Here is an 8,494-nt window from a genome sequence, read left to right on the forward strand (position 1 = left end):
TAAAGGCACAAAATGGTTGTGATTTTTAAAACAAATAACAATTTTTTTAGACTAAATGAACACTGAATGAAAAAAAATGTCATAGAAATCAGCAAAAATATCAGATCTTTTAAACAGAAGTGAGTTTTTTATTTTTATTTTGGTGTTTCTGACGTGCATTGCTACATAATCACTGGTAGATCCAGCTATAATATTTTGATTAAATATGACAGTTTAATTGTCAGTTTAAATATAAAAACATGCAAGGATTGTTCATAAGATCATAAACATGCACTTAGAAAATAGAAATGTAATTTTATGCTGACTTCATAGACGCTTTCCTGAACTCTTAACCTGAAGAATGCTTTGCATTTCCAGTGTCCAGTGTTTCTAGAAAAAGGTAGCGTATATTCCGAGCTGTTAATCTAATATTAAAATGTTTTTAAAAAGCACATAGCTCTATAGCGCCATCACTCTGCAATGTCGCAATGATTGTCATTTGTCAGTGCCTTACTCCTCAAAGTTTACTGAGCGTGTAAATGACACGAATCTGCCGACGTTACCTAAATTAAAGTAGAATAGTTCACTTTCAGAACAAGAATTTACAGATAATGTACTCACCCCCTTGTCATCCAAGATGTTCATGTCTTTCTTTCTTGAGTCGTAAAGAAATGGTGTTTTTTTGAGGAAAACATTTCAGGATTTCTCTCTATATAATGCACTTCTATGGTGCTCCCGAGTTTGAACTTCCAAAATGCAGTTTAAATGCAGCTTCAAAGGACTCTAAATGAACCCAGCAGGGGATAAGGGTCTTATCTAGTGAAACGATCAATTATTTTCTAAAAACATTAACAACTTATATACTTTTTAATTTCAAACACTCGTCTTGCCGAGCTAGACAAGATGAGCATTTGAGGTTAAAATGTATATAAATTGTAATTTTTTTTAGAAAATAATCCATCATTTTGCTAGATAAGACCCTGATCGTTTAGAGTCCTTTGAAGCTGCATTTTGAAAGTTTAAACTCAGGGGCACCATAGAAGTCCATTATATGGAGAGAAATCCTAAAATGTTTTACTCCAAAAACATAATGAAGAAAGAAAGACATGAACATCTTGGATGACAAGGGGGTGAGTACATTATCTGTAAATTTTTGTTCTGAAAATTAACTACTCCTTTAAAAACAGATGGGCGCTATTTAAATGGGTTCCTATGCAGATCGAAACAGAAAAGCATCCAATCAGACGCTAGAATTCGTAATGGCGGCACTCATCGTTTACTCGGGAAAAAGGTTTATAGATCCATTTAAAAACCTATGGTTATTTTTGGCGAGGAAAATCATGAAGATGGTACTTTTAAACTTTTTGGACTAAAAAGTTTTAGACTAAAAGAACACAAAATTTAGAATCCTAGCTAGTGTTGTTATTTCAGTGGTTCTGACATGCTTTGCTACATAATCAGAAACTAAAAAAAAAAAGAAGTTTTCCTGTCTTCGTGATCCACAAGGAAGTGTCAGAGCTGCTGTGAGGAAACGAGCTGTTCCTCCTCCTCGGGCAATGTGGCAGACAGTTTCCCCTGCCAGCAAGCAGCTTGGAAGGGTTAAGAGCGCGGACTACAGGGGTGCCAGCCCCTCTGCTCTGAAGTGTGTGTGCGTGTGAGAGAGAGAGAAGCTGCGTGACGGCCCCTCTGGGTGTGTGAGTGTGTGTTTGTCAACTGAACTGTGAGGCCAGCGGGCCCTCAGATGTGCTAAACATGTCAGCAGCAGTGTTGCCGAATGTCCCCTGAATGATGCGACTCCACCTGGGTTACATCGCACTCTGTCATTGTATTCACAGCTGCCAAAGACAAAAACAGACAGCCTGATAAACACAGGGATACGGCTTGATTTCCTCCGACAAACTGCTTTATATTATTATATACTTCTAAGACACTTTTTGAAGAACTAATTCACTTAAAAATTTAAATTTAGATATTATTTAATGCACACCAATCCTGTTTCCCTTGTTTATTCAGACACTGTAAGGAAAAAAAAAATTTGAAGAAGGCCAGAAAGAGTAAAAATCAATATGGAAAAATTCTTTCATATTAACACAGTACATTGAGTCTCATTTTTACAGACTTATGCGCACATCCCAAAAAGTCCTGTTAAGATAAAGCAAGTAATGTATTCGGAGAGAACTGTAGAATTAATCCTGGTAATGTTACTAGGGTCTACGATTGCATTTTCCAGCATTTTGTCTCCAGCTTGCATCCACATAGATGGCTCTCTGGCAATTTGATGGCAATTTTCTGGGAAGTCCAATGTGAATGCAGCTTATTTCTTTCAGGGAACTCAAAGGAGATATTCAGTGAAATATTCTCACTATTCTTTTTCACACAGTAAAAGCAGAAAATGACCAGGGGCTGTCAAGCAACAAGTTAATAACTTTTTAATATTCCAAGTATTTTTTTAATCAAATTTTAAGCTGTTATTCCATTAAGATCCACATGGCTTATCATTTAAATCATTCTTTCACTACATTTGCGCTAAGGTCAAAAATTAACTTTTTCATTAGGGGTAATGTTTGCCCCATATGAAATTGATGCCCGGGGGCATTTTTTACATTTATGAGGGCAATTTTATACCTTATTCTTATCACCTTATTGTTATAAAAACCATATGTGACCCTGAACCACAAAGCCAGTCATGAGTGTCTATTTATAATGTACATCACATGAAAGCTGAAAAAAGCTTTCCATTGATGTATGGTTTGTTAGGATAGGACAATGTTTGGTGGATATACAACCATTTGAAAATCTAGAATCTGAGGGATCAAAAAATTCTAAATACTGAGAAAATTGCCTTTAAAGTTGTCCAACTTAAGTTCTTAGCAATGCATATCGAAAATTGTTTTGATATATTTATACAAAAATCATTATTGTAGATGATTGCTCTTTATATTGTAATAATAATAATTATTAAAATCGATAGAAAACAATATAAAAACCTTTTTTGTGTGTCTGGGTTTTCAGCATGTCACATTCTGGCTTCATAGACAAACATGTTGGTCCATGACGTTAGCTAAGTCTAGCACAGGTTATGCAAAAACTCCCAATATAATCACTGAAGCTATGAAAATAATCTTTTATTTACATCATATAGCACTGTGTTGTTTATGATGAGGGAATTCCAGAGGGTACGAACTCATCAACAGCTCCAGCGTTTCAGCGCTGACTAATCTAAGCGCTTCTGATTGGCCAATGCATTCCTATTTTCAACAGGAACACATTTGATTGGTTATAGGCTCAACGCTGCACAAAACAGCGTAGTAAAAGCAATCTGTTGCAGTGTGAGCAAATCTAAATGTAATCCTGCAAGTTTGTACTTTTCATTCATTTACATTTCATTTTAATCACAACTAATGTAATACATTGTTTAATTATGCATTTTTGTTCATTTTGGTGCCATTTTTCCACAAAACCCCTGATTTGCGCATCTTGTCTTTTGCTCCACTATTATCTCTGAACAGATATACAGCAGGTAACACACGTGCAGGAAGGAGTGTGAAAAATAAAGTAGTGCAACCTCTGTTTTGGTCCCAACCAAATTATCCTAAGTTAAAAGGAAACGAGAGAGAGACAAAGCTGTGTCTAAAATGTGAATCACTTAATATTAACTTACATAAAATCACTACCGCATTTGTAATAATGCTGATATTTAGGAAAACAACACTCCTCCTTGTGCAATATTGCTTTACTATACTATTGCTTTACTATTGTTTTGCAATACAATATGAACACAAGTACTTTGTACTTATTTTTTGATGTACAGTACAGACCAAAAGTTTGGACACACCTTCTCATTCAGGTGTGTCCAAACTTTTGGTCTGTACTGTAGATATGAATTCAACTGAAAAAACTTGTGAAAAAACATCTTTCAGGTGGTCAAATAGCAAATAGTGGAGCTCTGCAGCCACCTACTGGTAAAAGTTATTAGTTGTTGTTTTTTACTTTTAAAACTGGATTTTCCAAAAGATGGGCAAAAATCTTACACTAAACCATGTGAAATTATCCATGTTATCCCCATGAATTAAAGTTAGAAATGTGGGTCTTTTATAAAGTGAATTTTACATTAAAAAAAACAAAACAATTTTTGTATAAAAACCCATTTAAAAATATTTATTTATTTATTTATTTATTTATATATATTTAAAAAATATCACTAACCCACTGAAAACTGCACAAATGTAGAGTAAAAACTTTAATAAACAGAAAAATATACATTACAGACCAAAGGTTTGGACACACCTTCTCAATCATTTGAATGAAAAGGTGTGTCCAAACTTTTGGTCTGTACTGTAAGTACATAGTAGTTAAAGACACCTAATATAAAGTGTGTATAAACATCACAGGTTAAAAATGTTTAGTCATCTTTTGTATTTATATTGCATGTCCAGTTTTAATTTCTTTCTAAAAAAAATAATAATAAATGGTCTCCCATCACTTGGAACAAAAAAAAAAAGTTTTTTGAGAGCTGTGAGGTTACTGATCTAAACGACAAAATAAATGTTCTCTATTATAGATGAATGGTTTTTAAATTTTTTTATAATTTTCTCATTTTGTGTTTTAAGAAAAGTAACAAAGTCATGAGTATGAGTAAATGCTAACAGAATGTTATTAAAGGGTTAGTTCACCCAAAAATTTAAATTCTGTCATTAATTACTCACCCTTATGTCATACCAAACCTGTAAGACATTCGTTCATCTTCAGAACACAAATTAAGATATTTTTGATGAAATCCAAGAGCTTTCTGACCCTCCATAGAGAGCAATGTAACTGAAATGTTCCTAGACCAAAAAACATAGAAGGACATTGTTAAATAGTCCATGTGACATCAGTGGTTCAAAAGTAATTTTATGAAGCTACAAGAATACTTTTTGTGTTCTTACTACGTTTCTGGGTCTGTGAACATTTCAGTTACATTGCTGTCTATGGAAGGTCAAAAAGCTCTCGGATTTCATCAAAAAATATCTTAATTTGTGTTCTGAAGATGATCAAAGGTCTTAGGGTTTGGAACGATTACTAATGAGTAATTAATGACAGAATTTTTAGGTGAAATATTTCTTTAATACATTACGTGATCCTCAGGAAGACCTCTATTGCAATTTAGATTCTGTTACCCTAAAATAATTCCAGTTGCATCAGTTTCATGCACCTGTGCATAATACTAATCAAATGCAATTCTTTCCTCATAAAACCAACACTTCACAAGATGAGCAGATCGATGTGGGCACAACAGTAATCCTAAAATCAGCATTCTCAACAAACATCTCCCTTTCAGATGTGTGAATGGGTGTGTGCAAACCACAATGGCAGCTGTGTCGAAGACCCGGTTGGAAACGAAAATCTCTTTGGATTACTACTTAAGAACTGGCACTGGCTTCCATCAAGAGTACCGAAGCGAGAGCAGGAGGTGCTGCTGGGAAGGAGGAGATGAAGGAGACGCAGGGGTTCAGATGCGATGAATGGACACTCAGATGCCAGCAGAGATTAGTCCCTCTCAAGACTCTCCCATGAATCTTTGTCTGCTTTCTCTAATCTGTGCCAATCAGACACCACGCCTTGGCTCATTTATATGGAAGAGTGAGATGCTGGAGGCATACGTGATAGAGGCCTGATTCTGCGTAAAGCTCCTCCGCTGATCTTGATTAGTAAGAGGCTCTTCATTCCTCAGGGTGACTTTTAGACTCCAATGGATCTACTAGACTTAGTCAGAAGCTAGAGAATCATTGTTGATTTACACGTTCCATCTTAAAACACTTCTATTTAATATTGAGTTTTAATTTTCTAAATAAGATGATTTGCTTCTCACACAATGAATGCAACAGTTCAAAGAAAATGCACTGATAGATTGTAGATTTTTTTTTTTTTTTTGGCCCATAAAACTTTGTTTAAACCTTTAAATGTGTAAAATTTTACAAAACTGAGATTGAATATTGAGAACAATATTTGACCGAGATACATCTATTTGAAAATCAGGAATCTGAGGGTGCAAAAAAATCAAAATACTGAGAAAATCACCTTTAAAGTTGTCCAAATTAGGTTCTTAACAATGCATTTTACAAATCAAAAATTACATTTTGATATATTTACAGTAGGAATTTTACAAAAAATGATCTTTACTTAATTTCCTAATGATTTTTGGCATAAAAGAAAAATCTATAATTTTGACCCATGCAATGTATTTTTGGCTATTGCTACAAATATACCCCAGCGACTTAAGACTGGTTTTGTGGTCCAGGGTCATATATATATATATATATATATATATATATATATATATATATATTTATTTATATTACAAATAATAATTCTTGATACAAATTCGCAGTTCTTACTTTTTTTGCAAAAATTGCAAGAATTGCAAGATATAAACTTACAATTCTGAATTTTTTCTCAGAATGGCATGATGATAACTCACAATTGCTAGAAATAAAGTTTTTGTTTAAATTTTCTGACTTTTTTCTCAGAGTTGCATGATAAAAACTCACAATTGCGTGTTATAAAAATCGAAATTGTGAAATATGAACTGACAATTCTAAATTTCATGATAAAAACTCACAATTGCAAGAAAGTTTTTTTCTTGCCAATGTCAGTTTATATTTTGCAATTCTGACTTTTTTTCTAAGAATTTCGCAATACAGACTCGCAATTGCATGTTATAAAGTCACAATTGTGAAATATAAACTCACAATTCAGATTTTTTTTCTCAGAATTGTGATATAAACTTCAAATTGTGAGTTATAAACTCAAAATTATATATAATCAGATTATTTTTCTTGCAATTGTGAGTTTATATTTTGCAATTCTGACGTTTTTCTCAGAATTACGTAATACAAGTCAAAATTGTAAAATATGATATCGCAATTCTGACTTTTTTTCTCAGAATTGCAAGATAAAAACTCACAATTGCGAGAAATAAAGTTTTTTTTTTTCTTGCAATTGTGAGTTTATATTTTGCAGTTCTGACTTTTTTCTCAGAATAACGTAATACAAACTCGTAATTGCATGTTACAAAGTCAAAATTGGAAAAAATGAACTCGCACTTCTGACTTTTTTTTTCTCAGGATTGAGATATAAACTCGCATTTGTGTGTTATAAAGTCACAATTGCGAGATATAAACTCACAGTTCTGACTTTTTTTCTCAGAATTGCATGATAAAAACTCACAATTGCGAGAAATAAAGTTTTTTCTTGCCAATGTCAGTTTATATTTAGCAATTCTGACTTTTTTTTCTCTGAATTACGTAATACAAACTCGAAATTGTGAGTTATAAAGTCAGAATTGCGAGATATAAACTCACAATTCAGACTTTTTTTCTCAGTATCGCGTGATAAAAACTCGCAATTGTGTGTTATAAAGTCAAACTTGTGAAATATGAACTCTCAATTCTTTTTTTCTCAGTCTTCTCTAATATATCCCATCCATATATTCATAAAGATATACAATCTCTGAGCATTAAAAAATTCCTCTGGGTAGTGTAAGATGAGATGAGTGTGAATTGAATTCCAGCAAACACTGGCAGTAAGTGTCAAGACCCGAGAAGAGGCATAAAAAGAAAATGTCCAGAGGTTAAAACCTCTTGTTGTGTGTCCACATATTGTGCTTGAGGAGACAGAGGGCAGATGCTGGTAGTCCGGCAAAAAAAAGCTGCAGTACTTTGGCTGTGAAATGATACGAAAAGCTGAGCAGAGGTCAAGAGATGCATGCTTAACACACTGTGCCAGCTTAAAAATAGTCTCGATGTCCTACATCTAGTTTCATTTTGCTCTCTGTAAGTGTGGTTTGGCAAGGTGCTTTGTTTTGCACTTTTGGCTGCACTGACTGCAAAAACATAAATTCCTGAATTTACGAATGAGTCATAGACATTACTAAAACTTTTGTACTTAACTGACAAGATATAGTCCTAGAAAATATTACTTTCAGTCAGCATGGCCTTGAAACTGATTAATTAAGTGTGTCTGGTTTCCTTAGCTATAAAACTAGAAGCTGATTGTTTTATGTTGTTAAGCATAACATTGCAGGACTTGGCAGTTGTAATGTGGTCCACAAAAGAGGCTGAATGTTTTTGGATATCTGAAAGCAAACACTTGGTGACCTTCAACTGAAATGGAGAGGAGAGCAGTCTTTTCAAGATTGCATTGAGGGTGGTGAGTAGACAATTTTAAATAGCCAAAAACACAGCCTGATAATTATGGAAGTGCGTTTCTGCCACTGAATGAATTTGTTTGCCTTTATTATCTTAAAATTCAGATTTTTTCTAAGTAATGATTGTGTTTGTATCTTGCAATTCTGACTTTATAACTCGCAATTGCAAGTTTATATCAATTTTAAATTGACAAAAACACAAACTCATAATTATGGTAGCCCGTTTCTGCTAATGAAAAAAAAAGGGTTATTGTGACTTTTTATCTCAAAATTCTGACTTTTCTTCTCGCAATTGCAAATTTACATCTGACAATTGTGACTTTTTTT

The sequence above is a fragment of the Garra rufa genome, chromosome 20 (assembly GCF_049309525.1).
Source record: "Garra rufa chromosome 20, GarRuf1.0, whole genome shotgun sequence".
Lineage (NCBI taxonomy): Eukaryota > Metazoa > Chordata > Actinopteri > Cypriniformes > Cyprinidae > Garra > Garra rufa.